Genomic DNA, 15,383 nt, shown 5'->3' with positions numbered 1-15,383 from the left:
TAGTTTCGGAAATACCTGGCCTTTTATCTTCTATCTGCTGCTACTTTTTTCAAAATTTTTGTTTTTATTTCTTTGACATCTGTTTCTTTGTCAGAAGATTTTATCAATTCTTCCTGCAGCTCTTACTTCTCAACTTGATCCTTGGTGTTCAAAACTGTGTAGGGAATTAAGATTTGGTACAAATACGAGGGTAGTTTCGGAAATACCTGGCCTTTTATCTTCTATCTGCTGCTACTTTTTTCAAAATTTTTGTTTTTATTTCTTTGACATCTGTTTCTTTGTCAGAAGATTTTATCAACTCTTCCTGCAGCTCTTACTTCTCAACTTGATCCTTGGTGTTCAAAACTGTGTAGGGAATTAAGATTTGGTACAAATACGAGGGTAGTTTCGGAAATACCTGGCCTTTCATCTTCTATCTACTGCTACTTTTTTCAAAATTTTTGTTTTTATTTCTTTGACATCTGTTTCTTTGTCAGAAGATTTTATCAACTCTTCCTGCAGTTCTTATTCCTCCACTCGATCCTTGGTGTTCAAAACTTAGTAGGGAATTAAGATTTGGTACAAATACGAGGGTAGTTTCGGAAAAACAAATCTTCTTTTTATCCAAATGCAGTCGTTTCTGTTTGATTTGTCATGGCGTCCAGATGGAACGATTTTTGCCACATTTTGAGCCTGTTCTCCCTTCGTACTCCATTGTTTTCATTGTTATTTTATCCCGATCTTAAGTGATAAACATACTTTTCATTCATTATTATAAAAAACCGCAAAAAATCGACTATATTTCCGTGAAACACTCGATGGAAACATCTTCACGATGCTGCTTTTGTTCCATCTTGAGCACAGCTGTCTCATGTCCAAATTTTCAGTTAATATGCGATGTACAGCACTTTTTGAAATGCCTACTATAACTTCTAGCACGTACACCTTCCTTCGACGATCATCCAGTGGATTTTCTCCAACATTTCTGAAATCGTCACCAAATTTGGTCAATATCAGTATTTGGAAAAGATGTGGCTTCACCATCATGTGTAGCAGATCTAGATTTCTTTGAAACTGTATCAAAAATCTTCTTACTAACGTACGGGAAAGGTCTACACTTTGTGGAACGTCGTATTTATAGGTTTTTCCTAAATCATCAACTAGTAAACTTAGTAGATCGAATAGAAGTTATTTTTTCAACTTGTGTAGCTCAAAAAATTTGTTTTCTTTTGAAATGAGCCTCTGAAAAGTAGTCTAAATGAATAAAAGAGGTTTTATTGTTATGATATTATAGAAAAATTATTTAAAAAGCTTATTTTGAAGTATTGACTATAGAAATACACCCAAATTAATATAATATTGAAAGAATTCAGTATGAGGGGTATTTAATGGTTGTTTTAAATATTTTAGACAGAATTTGGAAGGAAAATCTCCGATAGAAGTAGCTCTAGACATAAATAAACAATTATCTAATAATAAACACAGTGTTAGACATTTTCACCTTGCCTTGAACTTGACCATACAAAATGGACCAATTGATGATTCCAGATTGAAAAAAATTATCTTTTGTACGAGTTTCATCGTTGAATTAGCTCGAAGACAGTTCAATTTAGAGTTATCTATCAGATTTTTGAGAAAAAACATGCAAAAACAGCGGCTACAGATAAAGGTCAAAGTTCAAGAATCCGCCACGACAATATATCGAAAAAAAACTCGAAAAAAACGGTTACTAAAGAAAAATCTACGAAATTTACGTCGAAAATTACCTGAATATTAATAAAAAATCATTCACTTCGGTTTCAATAACTCGCGACAAGTCCACGATTTTGGATTGTAGGACAAGCGTCGGCCATATTGGATTTTCACTTTTAATCAAACGCCGGACACCGAAAATTCGTTTTTCTTTATAAAATTAACAGTTTAGTTAATGAATATACCAAGGAAAATACGACGTTATTTTAAAAATGCACCTAGCAACTGCACTCAAAGCGCATCGCTCGGATCTACTTTGAGTACTAAAAATAGGCAAATCGATATACTAGATTTTCATTATCATTTGAGAGTTTTTCAATTTTCTCGTGCCACCCAGAAATGCGGCTAATTTTAAAGTAGCAAAGTTCAAAGTGAAATTATGACGGCAATTTTGAGTTAGGTCAATCTAAACACTTTCCAAATTATATTTGATCGGTTTATATGAATAACAATAATAATAAAAAGAAGAAGATAAATTGACGTAGAAAATGGAATGGGATAATGACAATTATCACTGTTATAAACAAACTAATAATTATAATTTTGTGTATTTTCATTATTTCTAAATAATTTCGAAATTCATTGCAAAACTTATTTTTTTTAACCCCATTTTTTGATATTTCACCCCCCATATCCACCTTGCTTCTATTAATAGTCATTATTTGTTGATTCGGTGAAAAATATAACCAAAAAAAATTGTCTAAATCACAAATAACTTTCTTTAAAACGTTTAAGCTGCTTTTATCTAAACTTTATGTTTCTTTCGAGTATTTTTCCACTTTTCCACGTCCTCGTATAATTCAAAGTCAAATTTTAAGGTTAGGAAACAGAAATAAGTCGCTGGTGGTTAGATCTGGTGAATAAAATGGTGGTTTTAGAAGTTACGTTGTTTTTATTTAAAATGCGGTTGCTTATTTGCAATTTCTTCGTTTATTATTACTGTTTCATCCTTTTTGAGACAGTAGATGAATACAATACCTGGGTTATACGAAAAATAAACGATAGCAATCACTCTAAGTACCGAGGAAGCCATTTTGGTTCTTATCATAGGAAATTTACCATTTGCAGTGGAATATTTTGTGTTTTCGAGCCGAAAACTTCTCAAATAACCCTGTACATGTACAAAATTTTAGTTTTATATTGAATATCGTTGTATCAAACGCGAGGTTTGCTATTTAGGTTTTGTGAAATGGCAACACTGATGCGATTATGTCAAATCTGACAGTGACATCTTGAAGTTTGACAGTTTTAATGGTGATCGTATTCAGAACGCGTATTTCCGAACTGTTGTACCAAAATAAATCGATGCCGTACGTATTTCGAGATAGTCACGTGACGTACCGGAAATGGGATACCGCCTAATTTGACAATCGCTTAAAAAAAATCCAATCGCGGTGCTTCAAAAGTTGTTCGGCATCCGATTATTCCCAATAAAAAATAAATTGTCCAATCCAATTATAAATATTTGTTATTCGGAACTTTAGTATCAACCCTCGTATACTATATTATATTCGAAACGCAAATTAATGAATGAATTATGCCCAAGACACGAGAAAAAAAAACGCTTCAATGATAAGCAAGAATTTACAGAAAAGAATTGGATGACACCGATAAATGGTAATTAATATATACAGTGTGTCCCCCATAAAAATCGATATAGAGCATAGGCGAATAGAGAAGATCGAAGTATGAAGATTTATTTGAAAAAAAAAATTATAATAATTCAATTGCAAATGGTGGAAGCTAAACTAATTGTGAACTTGTGAGTTTAAAACGCCCCCAATCAACCCCCAGAATGGTTCTACCGCGTTTTACTTACCATTAATTAATACCCTCGTAATAAAATTAATTTTTGTCGAAATCTTAAACCCTTAAGACACTTAGAAATGCCAGGTAATATTTCGGGCCCCCCTAAACACTACTTCTCGGCGGGACGCACTGTATATAAAAATTTTCGTTTACTGAAAATCGATTTTCATGATTTGTTGTTCGTTATAATAATTATAGTGATATATTTAATTTAAATTACCGCACAATTTTCGCACCTTGTTTTTTATAGAACGAATTCGGTTTTGTTTTTGGCGGGAATAGTTCAAAGAAATTGGAAGAATCGCAGTAGGCCACCGCGAGACCGTCGCGACGTCCGACCTAGCACAACACACTCTGGCGTGGGTAGCGTTGCATAGTGCATCTACCGCATTCTATATAGCTTGCAACCGGCGGCGGAAAATCTGGAATGCACCAGCGCGCAGTATTTGGAGTTGAGGCGATATAACAAAAACAATTTTTTCAAATTAATTAAATATAAACAAAAATTTGTATGTCTCCCGAATTATTTTTATAATATTCGTACCGAAATGTATTGATTTCAGACGAGAAAATCGGGAAAAAACACGCTAAAAGCCAGCGCTGTTGCCGGATTGTATTAGATATATCTGGAAAACAAGGAAAATATAAAAGTATCTGCGTGTATTATCGGTTTTAAGTGAATATTATGATTTATTGGGATAGATAGAATAAAGAAGTGAGATAAGCAAAAAAAATCACTAAAAACAAGATTTTTTGAAAAACGACACGCGAATATATATAGAAACGCGATTTTTGTTTATTTGTATGATTTGCAACACTGGTTGTCACTAGTATTTCCGGTGCAAACGTCATATTGACATTGACATAACCTCAACCGCAACATTATATCATTTAAAATACGGTAATTCCAGCTTGTGGTTAATCGAAACGTATTGCGGTCTACAACTTAATTAGTTCAGTTATTTTTTTCCAAAATTTGAACGTTTATTTAAGGAAAATATGTACAATAGTATTATTCAAAGTATTGTCCATCTGAAGCTATGACTTTTTCCAATCTTTCTACATAATTTGTGGATCCCGTCTCAAAAGAACTGCGCCGGCTTGGCAACCAATAATGAATCTTGTTCTGATGTGAACCGTTTTCCAATCGAAGCGTTCTGCATCGACCGGAACAAATGGTAATCAGAAAGGGCAAGATCTGGGCTATAAGGTGGATGAGGTAAAGCTTTCCATCCACTATTTTCCAAATACTTCGGAATAGCAGCGCGGGGCTGAGCGTTGTCATGATGGAAAATCATTGCTTCATGTCTGGTCGTGTTTTCCGGGCGTTTTTCATCTACTGCTCTATTCAAACGGATTAATTGTGTTCGGTAGCGTTCTCCATTGATAGTTTCACCCGGATTTAGCAGCTCATAACACAGCAAACCCTTCTGATACCACCATTACCTTCGCGCCATGGATATTCGGCTTTGCCGTTGAATTGACTGATTGATTGGCTTGGGGTTGTCGTAATGGATCCGTTTTTCATCACCAGTAACAATCCGATTCAAAAATGACGTTCCAGCAGCATTTCGGACATGCCTTTCGACGTCTCTCGACTTGAGTTCATGTGGAACCCAATTTCCTTGCTTTCGAATATATCCAGCTGCTTTTAAATGTTTTAAAATGGCTGCTTGAAGATTCTAAGAGGTTCTTCTTGTGTTTGGTAACAATCTTCATCGAGTAATGCTTCCAGTTCTTCATCTACAAACTTTTTTGGCTGTCCAGGACGTTCATCATCAAAATCACCACTTTCGGCACGTTCGCCTCAGCTAAAGCTAAAGATTCATCCTTATTTGTTTAATATTATCTTTCTGACGCGAGTTTCGATAAACTAAGTTACCGTCTTCAGGGTCTGAAGGTACTCGGAGGAAACCTTCAGTCTCTGAAGACGATAACTTGGTTTATCGAAACGCGCTTCAGACAATATGGAATTTCGCCAACGGTTCCAGTAATTCCAACTTAGTTTCGGTAATTTTTGATAAGTTAGAAGGTCCAGTTGATCTCTCATATAACCCAGATTTGGTACTTGATGATTTCTTTCGAAAATAAATAGCGCGGTTAAGTTTTTAACTTGTAATTGTCGTTTCAACGTACGTAAAAGTTTTTTTTTGTCAATATTAGGATATAAATTTAATTCGAAATTTATGTTTCATCTTATATAATTCAAAGCAAGCGTCTACCACGTTCTATGTTAATTTGCCTTTCTGTGAGTTACGCTAACCGACTTGTCGATGCAAGAAACGTACTACAAAAAAACCTTTTGCCAAAATAAGGATCATTCGGTCCCTATAATTGAAATTTTTGATTATATTTGAACCGAACAAATTTCTAAACATTTTAAAATCTTCTTGACATTAAGTATTTTATTTATTCTGATATTGGACCTATTCAAATTATAAATTCTTCTTCTTTTTTCTTTCTTTCATACTAGATCTATTTCCTGTTCGATATATCAACTTCATACCCAGATTAAAAAATTTATTACGTGCTATTTTTAGCAGTTTCTCGTCTGTCATTCCACTTATATGTTAGTCAAACGCTTTTGTTAGGTCAATGAAACGCGGGATTTCTCAAATACTTATCGTAGGATAGATACGCATCCACGCAGGATCTTCCTGATAAGAATCCTTGTTGTAGCAGATTCGTCCCCCTATAGCTTGTTCTTATAAATAAAAAGCCTTGAAATTACATTTAATTAACTAAAAATACCGATAAAAGCCTTGAAATTACTTATAACTAGTTCAATATACCGATAAAAAGCCTTGAAATTACTTATAATTAGCTCAATATGCCGTTAAAAGCCTTGAAATTACTTATAATTAGCTCAATATACCGATAAAAGCATTGAAATTACTTACAACTAGTTCAAAATACCGAAAAAATCCTTGAATTCACTTATAATAAGCTTAAAATACCAATAAAAGCCTTGAAATTACTTATAACTAGCTCAATATACCGATAAAAGCCTTGAAATTACTTATAACTAGCTCAAAATACCAAAAAAATCATTGAAATTACTTGAATTGGCTCAATATACCGATAAAAGCCTTGAAATCACTTGTAACCAGCTCAAAATACCGATAAAAAGCCTTGAATCCACTTATAAATAGCTCAAATTCTGATAAAAGCCTTGAAATCACTTATAAATAGTTCAATATACCGATAAAAAGCCTTGAATTCACTTATAAATAACTCAAATTCCGATAAAAGCCTTGAAATTACTTATAACTAGCTCAATATACCAATAAAAGCCTTGAAATTATTCATAACTAGCTCAAAATACAGATAAAAGCCTTGAAATTACTTATAACTAGCTCAATATACCGAAAAAAAGCCTTGAAATTACTTATAATTAGCTCAATATGCCGATAAAAGCCTTGAAATTACTTATAACCAGCTCAAAATACCGATAAAAAGCCTTGAATTCACTTATAAATAACTCAAATTCCGATAAAAGCCTTGAAATCACTTGTAACCAGCTCAAAATACCGATAAAAAGCCTTGAATCCACTTATAAATAGCTCAAATTCTGATAAAAGCCTTGAAATCACTTATAAATAGTTCAATATACCGATAAAAAGCCTTGGATTCACTTATAAATAGCTCAAATTCCGATAAAAGCCTTGAAATTACTTATAACTAGCTCAATATACCGATAAAAAGCCTTGAAATCACTTAAATTATCTCAATATATCGATAAAAGCCTTGAAATTATGCATAACTAGCTCAAAATACAGATAAAAGCCTTGAAATTACTTATAACTAGCTCAATATACCGAAAAAAAGCCTTGAAATTACTTATAATTAGCTCAATATGCCGATAAAAGCCTTGAAATTACTTATAACCAGCTCAAAATACCGATAAAAAGCCTTGAATTCACTTATAAATAACTCAAATTCCGATAAAAGCCTTGAAATCACTTATAAATAGTTGAATATACCGATAAAAAGCCTTGAATTCACTTGTAACCAACTCAAAATACCGATAAAAAGCCTTGAATTCACTTATAAATAGCTCAAAATACCTATAAAAGCCTTGAAATCACTTGTAACCAGCTCAAAATACCGATAAAAAGCCTTGAATTCACTTATAAATAGCTCAAATTCCGATAAAAGCCTTGAAATCGCTTATAAATAGTTCAATATACCGATAAAAAGCCTTGAATGCACTTATAAATAGCTCAAATTCCGATAAAAGCCTTGAAGTCACTTATAAATAGTTCAATATACCGATAAAAAGCCTTGAATGCACTTATAAATTGCTCAAATTCCGATAAAAGCCTTGAAATCGCTTATAAATAGTTCAATATACCGATAAAAAGCCTTGAATTCACTTATAAATAACTCAAATTCCGATAAAAGCCTTGAAATCGCTTATAAATAGTTCAACATACCGATAAAAAGCCTTGAATTCACTTGTAACCAGCTCAAAATACCGATAAAAAGCCTTGAATTCACTTATAAATAACTCAAAATACCGATAAAAGCCTTGAATTCACTTGTAACCAGCTCAAAATACCGATAAAAAGCCTTGAATTCACTTATAAATAGCTCAAATTCCGATAAAAGCCTTGAAATCGCTTATAAATAGTTCAATATACCGATAAAAAGCTTTGAATTCACTTATAAATAACTCAAATTCCGATAAAAGCCTTGAAATCACTTATAAATAGTTCAACATACCGATAAAAAGCCTTGATTTCACTTGTAACCAGCTCAAAATACCGATAAAAAGCCTTGAATTCACTTATAAATAGCTCAAATTCCGATAAAAGCCTTGAAATCGCTTATAAATAGTTCAATATACCGATAAAAAGCCTTGAATGCACTTATAAATTGCTCAAATTCCGATAAAAGCCTTGAAATCGCTTATAAATAGTTCAATATACCGATAAAAAGCCTTGAATTCACTTATAAATAACTCAAATTCCGATAAAAGCCTTGAAATCACTTGTAAATAGCTCAAATACCGAGAAAAACCTTGAAATCACTTGTAACTAGCTCAAAATACCGATAAAAAGCATCAAAATCACTTATGTATTACGCTTACTAATCGTATTGATCGTATCTTTAGTACTTATTCTACTCCACCTGTATTGTAAAAAAATATATTTACTATACATTCGTTAAGTAAAATATCGATTTTAAGATTTGGTGAAGGCGTTTGCTTGTATGCCAAAAAATGGTGAGCGCGGTCGCCAAATTTTAAAAATTTCGTTGATCCACCAAAAATTCTAAATTTGCAGATAATGACAAACATAATAAGTACGAGGGGTGTTATATAAGTTTTGGAATAGACGTTTCGCGTTTTTCTCGATAATTAAGTAGCAGCTCTCTTTGCAGCAGGGGATTTTACCATTGAGAATTGTCTGAAGGCTCTTTCAGACGAAAACATTGGGATAAGAAATGAAAAAGCTACTCTTGAAAACAAAAATGTTTTTGCTAGCTTACGATATCCATTTTCCAGTTGCTTCTACACCATAATCCAGAAAATCTCTTTCAGGATTCATTATACCATTATTTATCAAAATTTTATCATTGGTTTTCCTAGTAAAATGGATTTCAAATACCCAGAGTTAATTCCCCACAGTAAACTTTGTTTAAGGCGGCTGTGAATATAGTTCTAGTTCTTCCCTGTAACTTTTCCAGATCCGGGATTTTCCGGGCCGAAAGCTGCGATAGAGGTCGTCGAACTGGTATTGATTCTCTCTAGTTTCACTTTTATTTCATTTTGATGGAAACTCGGAAAGTATACCATTTATACTAGGATATGTATGAAATATATTTTGAAAAATATTAAAATAGATCGAAACGTCAATATTTTAACCTCGTTTTTAAAACCAATTTTCTATCAAAAAGACCTCAGATCGAAACGATTTATCAAAAATAAAGTTTGATGCCAAAAAAAGTTGGAGAAACGAAATGATAGGATAAACATGTTCTTTGATCCTTGGTTATTTTATTAGCACATTCAATTTTACGTTTTCAGTTGCCCACTGTCATTTCTTTCATCTATCAGATCTCTCTGACACATTAAAGTACATTTACTATCATAGAACTAAATAGGATGTTTGACATTTGAAGTATTACTACGTTCATGATAGTTGCTGTGTGTTCAAAGTACACTAACCACCACAGAATTAAACAATTAGGTAATTGACATTTGAAGTATGATATTTGATTCTTGTTTACATCGTATATTCATTAAAATGAATAGAAATTGAATATTATACAACTAATTATTGACGTAATGGAATTTAACGCATACAAAGTTAATTTTTTATTTCGAAATTTACACACAAACCAAACGTAGTACATGAATCAACAATCGTTTTAAAAAATTCAATAGATCTTTGTGACATTAAAGTACATTTACTGTCATAGAACTAAATAGGATGTTTGACATTTGAAGTATTACTACGTTCATGATAGTTGCTGTGTGTTCAAAGTACACTAACCACCACAGAATTAAACAATTAGATAATTGACATTTGAAGTATGATATTTGATTCTTGTTTACATCGTATATTCATTAAAATAAATAAAATTTGAATATTATACAACTAATTATTGATGTAATCGAATTTAATAAATACAAAAGTAATTTTTTATTTTGAAATTTAAACACAAACCAAACGTAGTACATGAATCAACATTCGTTCTTAATAAATCTACAGATCTGACATTAAAGTACATTTACAATCATAGAACTAAATAGGATATTTGACATTTGAAGTAGTATTATAATCATCAACAATTGAATGTTTGACATTTGAAGTATGATATTTGATTCTTGTTAAAACCGCAATGGCCAAAATTAAGAAATTAAATTTTGAGTTGCTACTTCATGCACCCTATTGCCCAGATTCAGCCTCTTCGTGTTATTTTCTGTTCCCAGACTTCAAAAAACGGATCTGTATTGAACTTTTGATCCACACAATTTATTTTTTTTTTCCAAAATTGTTGTTGTTTCTTTGCTGGAACCATCTTCGTATGTTTATAAAGTCTATTGTGAGGAAGTTCCCACAGTCTAGTAAAAAAATTTCTTTTATCAACATTAAAATTTTGATCAATTTGAAGATTTTCGAATCTTTGGAAGCTCCACTGATTTTTTTCGACTCAAAAACTAACGAAACTACAAAATCCATACTATAACCATGGATGAATATTTTGAATAGTTTTTGGCCGTTTACAAAACTTTCTTTTCGAATAAAAAGTTGAAAATGGTGGAGATGACAGTTGTGTGTGGGGAGAAGAGGAGCCATCGCCTGTGAAATCGATCGAAATTTCCTTCTTGCGTGCCGGTTACCATGGAAAGTGTTGGCCCAGGTCACGAGAGGTCAAACCCGGACCTTCCGCATTCATGTCTATCCCGAAACCTCCGGGTTCGATGAACTCCAACATTCGTTTGTTTACGACGTTTCTGGGGGATGATTCGCCTCATTCATGGTTGGATTTATGGTAGAAATCTCTTTTATTCATATAGAAAAATCCGTTTAAAAAAATTAATTAAATAAAAAATATTATTTCGCGATGAAGAAATTTGGGGTGTTTTCAGTTATAATTTCGGTTAATTAAATAATTGAAAGTTCCCAAATTTTATTAATAATACCAACGAAGGATAGAAATTTTGAAGGAAAATTGAATTATCTGGAAAAAGTCGCCTGGAAATGTTTAGTTGATGATGTCCAAAACTTTGTGTCTTCAAACATACATATCTTGCACTATTTTCTGGATTTCTTCAACGAGAATTTGGGTACTATGAATGACGAATAATACGAAGGATTTCATCAGGACATTTCCTTAAAAGAAAACCGCCATAAAGGGAAAGAAAGTCCTGGAATTCCAGTAAATGTTGAGGAATTTTGAAGACGCCTACCAGAAGCCAAACATTCACTAAAATCGTAACTAGTTTCAGTTGATGTGCTTCGACATCTTTAGTTCTGAATAATGACATACCGAAGGGGCTAAACTTTCAAAATCATACAAAAACAGAAAAACGCATTAAAAATTTTTCATTTGCTGTTCTGATGGCTTCAAATAAGTATACTGGAAAAAAAATTACGCTTCTTACTTATTTGTTTGTTAATATTTTTTTTGTAGAGGTTTCTTCGATATTTTTCGATCCCCCTAGCTACGCCTCTGTTGCCAACATACTTAAACCATAGTACATAGTCTAACAAGTATTTATAGAAAATTAAGCATTGTGTAGGTCAGCGAGTTTTTAGGCCAAAAGGTCAGTAGTGCGAAAGGCAAAACGTGTATTGGTCAGTTAGTTAATACTGACCTGATTTAAGTCTTCTTCCACTATGATGCATTCGCTAGCCGTTTATGAATGAAACATACAGGTAGAGAGAGAATAAATGTCGTAATAGCCTACTTAAATTGTATACAATTTCTATCGTGTCAATGCACTACATTTTTTTTTTATTACATCATTTCAAATATCGGTTTTTTGGACACTCATCATATCGTTATTAACTATTTAAAATGTATTAGAATATAATTTTTGATATTGGAAATTCGTATACGATTGGGTTTTTCTTCTTATTCGGTAGTTTTAACCGGGACGTCAACATCGGGACCAAAAGTTCATTGACCGACACATTACGATTTTCCCCTACTATTACTCCCACCTGTCTGGCGCGAGGTTGCCGCTACGTTTAGATTTTCGCACAAATCGATCGGTTAAACACTAACTAAACGTGGTACATGAATCAACAATCGTTTTGAATAATTCAACATATCTTTCTGACATTGTAGTACACTTACTACCATAGAACTGAATAGGATATTTGACATTTGAAGTAGTATTATAATCATCAACAATTGAATGTTTGACATTTGAAGTATGATATTTGATTCTTGTTTACATTGTATATTCATTAAAATAAATAGAAATTGATTATTATAAAACTAATTATTGATGTAATGGAATTTAACGCATACAAAGTTAATTTTTTATTTCGAAATTTACAAACAAACCAAACGTAGTTTATGAATAAACAATCGTTTTAAATAATTCAATACATATTTGTGACATTAAAGTACATTTACTATCATAGAACTAAATAGAATATTTGACATTTGAAATATTACTACGTTCATGATAGTTGCTGTGTGTTCAAAGTACACTAACCACCACAGAATTAAACAATTACGTAATTGACATTTGACGTATGATATTTGATTCTTGTTTACATCGTATATTCATTAAAATAAATAGAAATTGAATATTATAAAACTAATTATTGATGTAATGGAATTTAACGCATACAAAGTTAATTTTTTATTTCGAAATTTACAAACAAACCAAACGTAGTTTATGAATAAACAATCGTTTTAAATAATTCAATACATATTTGTGACATTAAAGTACATTTACTATCATAGAACTAAATAGGATGTTTGACATTTGAAGTATTACTACGTTCATGATAGTTGCTGTGTGTTCAAAGTACACTAACCACCACAGAATTAAACAATTAGGTAATTGACATTTGAAGTATGATATTTGATTCTTGATTACATCGTATATTCATTAAAATAAATAGAAATTGAATATTATAAAACTAATTATTGATGTAATGGAATTTAACGCATACAAAGTTAATTTTTATTTCGAAATTTACAAACAAACTAAAACGTAGTTTATGAATCAACAATCGTTTTAAATAATTCAATACATATTTGTGACATTAAAGTACATTTACTATCATAGAACTAAATAGGATGTTTGACATTTGAAGTATTACTACGTTCATGATAGTTGCTGTGTGTTCAAAGTACACTAACCACCACAGAATTAAACAATTAGGTAATTGACATTTGAAGTATGATATTTGATTCTTGATTACATCGTATATTCATTAAAATAAATAGAAATTGAATATTATAAAACTAATTATTGATGTAATGGAATTTAACGCATACAAAGTTAATTTTTATTTCGAAATTTACAAACAAACTAAAACGTAGTTTATGAATCAACAATCGTTTTAAATAATTCAATACATATTTGTGACATTAAAGTACATTTACTATCATAGAACTAAATAGAATATTTGACATTTGAAATATTACTACGTTCATGATAGTTGCTGTGTGTTCAAAGTACACTAACCACCACAGAATTAAACAATTACGTAATTGACATTTGACGTATGATATTTGATTCTTGTTTACATCGTATATTCATTAAAATAAATAGAAATTGAATATTATAAAACTAATTATTGATGTAATGGAATTTAACGCATACAAAGTTAATTTTTTATTTCGAAATTTACAAACAAACCAAACGTAGTTTATGAATAAACAATCGTTTTAAATAATTCAATACATATTTGTGACATTAAAGTACATTTACTATCATAGAACTAAATAGGATGTTTGACATTTGAAGTATTACTACGTTCATGATAGTTGCTGTGTGTTCAAAGTACACTAACCACCACAGAATTAAACAATTAGGTAATTGACATTTGAAGTATGATATTTGATTCTTGATTACATCGTATATTCATTAAAATAAATAGAAATTGAATATTATAAAACTAATTATTGATGTAATGGAATTTAACGCATACAAAGTTAATTTTTATTTCGAAATTTACAAACAAACTAAAACGTAGTTTATGAATCAACAATCGTTTTAAATAATTCAATAGATTTTTGTGACATTAAAGTACATTTACTATCATAGAACTAAATAGGATGTTTGACATTTGAAGTATTACTACGTTCATGATAGTTGCTGTGTGTTCAAAGTACACTAACCACCACAGAATTAAACAATTACGTAATTGACATTTGACGTATGATATTTGATTCTTGTTTACATTGTATATTCATTAAAATAAATAGAAATTGATTATTATAAAACTAATTATTGATGTAATGGAATTTAACGCATACAAAGTTAATTTTTTATTTCGAAATTTACAAACAAACCAAACGTAGTTTATGAATAAACAATCGTTTTAAATAATTCAATACATATTTGTGACATTAAAGTACATTTACTATCATAGAACTAAATAGGATATTTGACATTTGAAATATTACTACGTTCATGATAGTTGCTGTGTGTTCAAAGTACACTAACCACCACAGAATTAAACAATTACGTAATTGACATTTGACGTATGATATTTGATTCTTGTTTACATCGTATATTCATTAAAATAAATAGAAATTGAATATTATAAAACTAATTATTGATGTAATGGAATTTAACGCATACAAAGTTAATTTTTTATTTCGAAATTTACAAACAAACCAAACGTAGTTTATGAATAAACAATCGTTTTAAATAATTCAATACATATTTGTGACATTAAAGTACATTTACTATCATAGAACTAAATAGGATGTTTGACATTTGAAGTATTACTACGTTCATGATAGTTGCTGTGTGTTCAAAGTACACTAACCACCACAGAATTAAACAATTAGGTAATTGACATTTGAAGTATGATATTTGATTCTTGATTACATCGTATATTCATTAAAATAAATAGAAATTGAATATTATAAAACTAATTATTGATGTAATGGAATTTAACGCATACAAAGTTAATTTTTATTTCGAAATTTACAAACAAACTAAAACGTAGTTTATGAATCAACAATCGTTTTAAATAATTCAATACATATTTGTGACATTAAAGTACATTTACTATCATAGAACTAAATAGGATGTTTGACATTTGAAGTATTACTACGTTCATGATAGTTGCTGTGTGTTCAAAGTACACTAACCACCACAGAATTAAACAATTAGGTAATTGACATTTGAA

At 30.9% G+C, this 15,383-nt stretch overlaps 1 protein-coding gene across 2 annotated transcripts in view; it reads right to left on the bottom strand.

Moving 5' to 3' along the window:
- Positions 1–15,383, bottom strand: part of LOC130443919 (PR domain zinc finger protein 1) — a 55,143-nt gene that overhangs the window by 26,315 nt on the left and 13,445 nt on the right. The window contains exon 1 of one of the 2 annotated variants that reach the window (XM_056778817.1): positions 1,746–1,888. The exons of the other annotated variant lie outside the window; for it this stretch is intronic. The gene's annotated coding sequence lies outside the window, so the exon portion shown is untranslated. Of the gene's footprint in view, positions 1–1,745; positions 1,889–15,383 lie in introns of those variants that run through there. 2 annotated transcript variants of the gene reach the window in all.

Source organism: Diorhabda sublineata, chromosome 5, assembly GCF_026230105.1.
Source record: "Diorhabda sublineata isolate icDioSubl1.1 chromosome 5, icDioSubl1.1, whole genome shotgun sequence".
Lineage (NCBI taxonomy): Eukaryota > Metazoa > Arthropoda > Insecta > Coleoptera > Chrysomelidae > Diorhabda > Diorhabda sublineata.
Note: the sequence above shows the minus strand (reverse complement) of the source record. Positions and strands in the feature narration are given on the sequence as shown.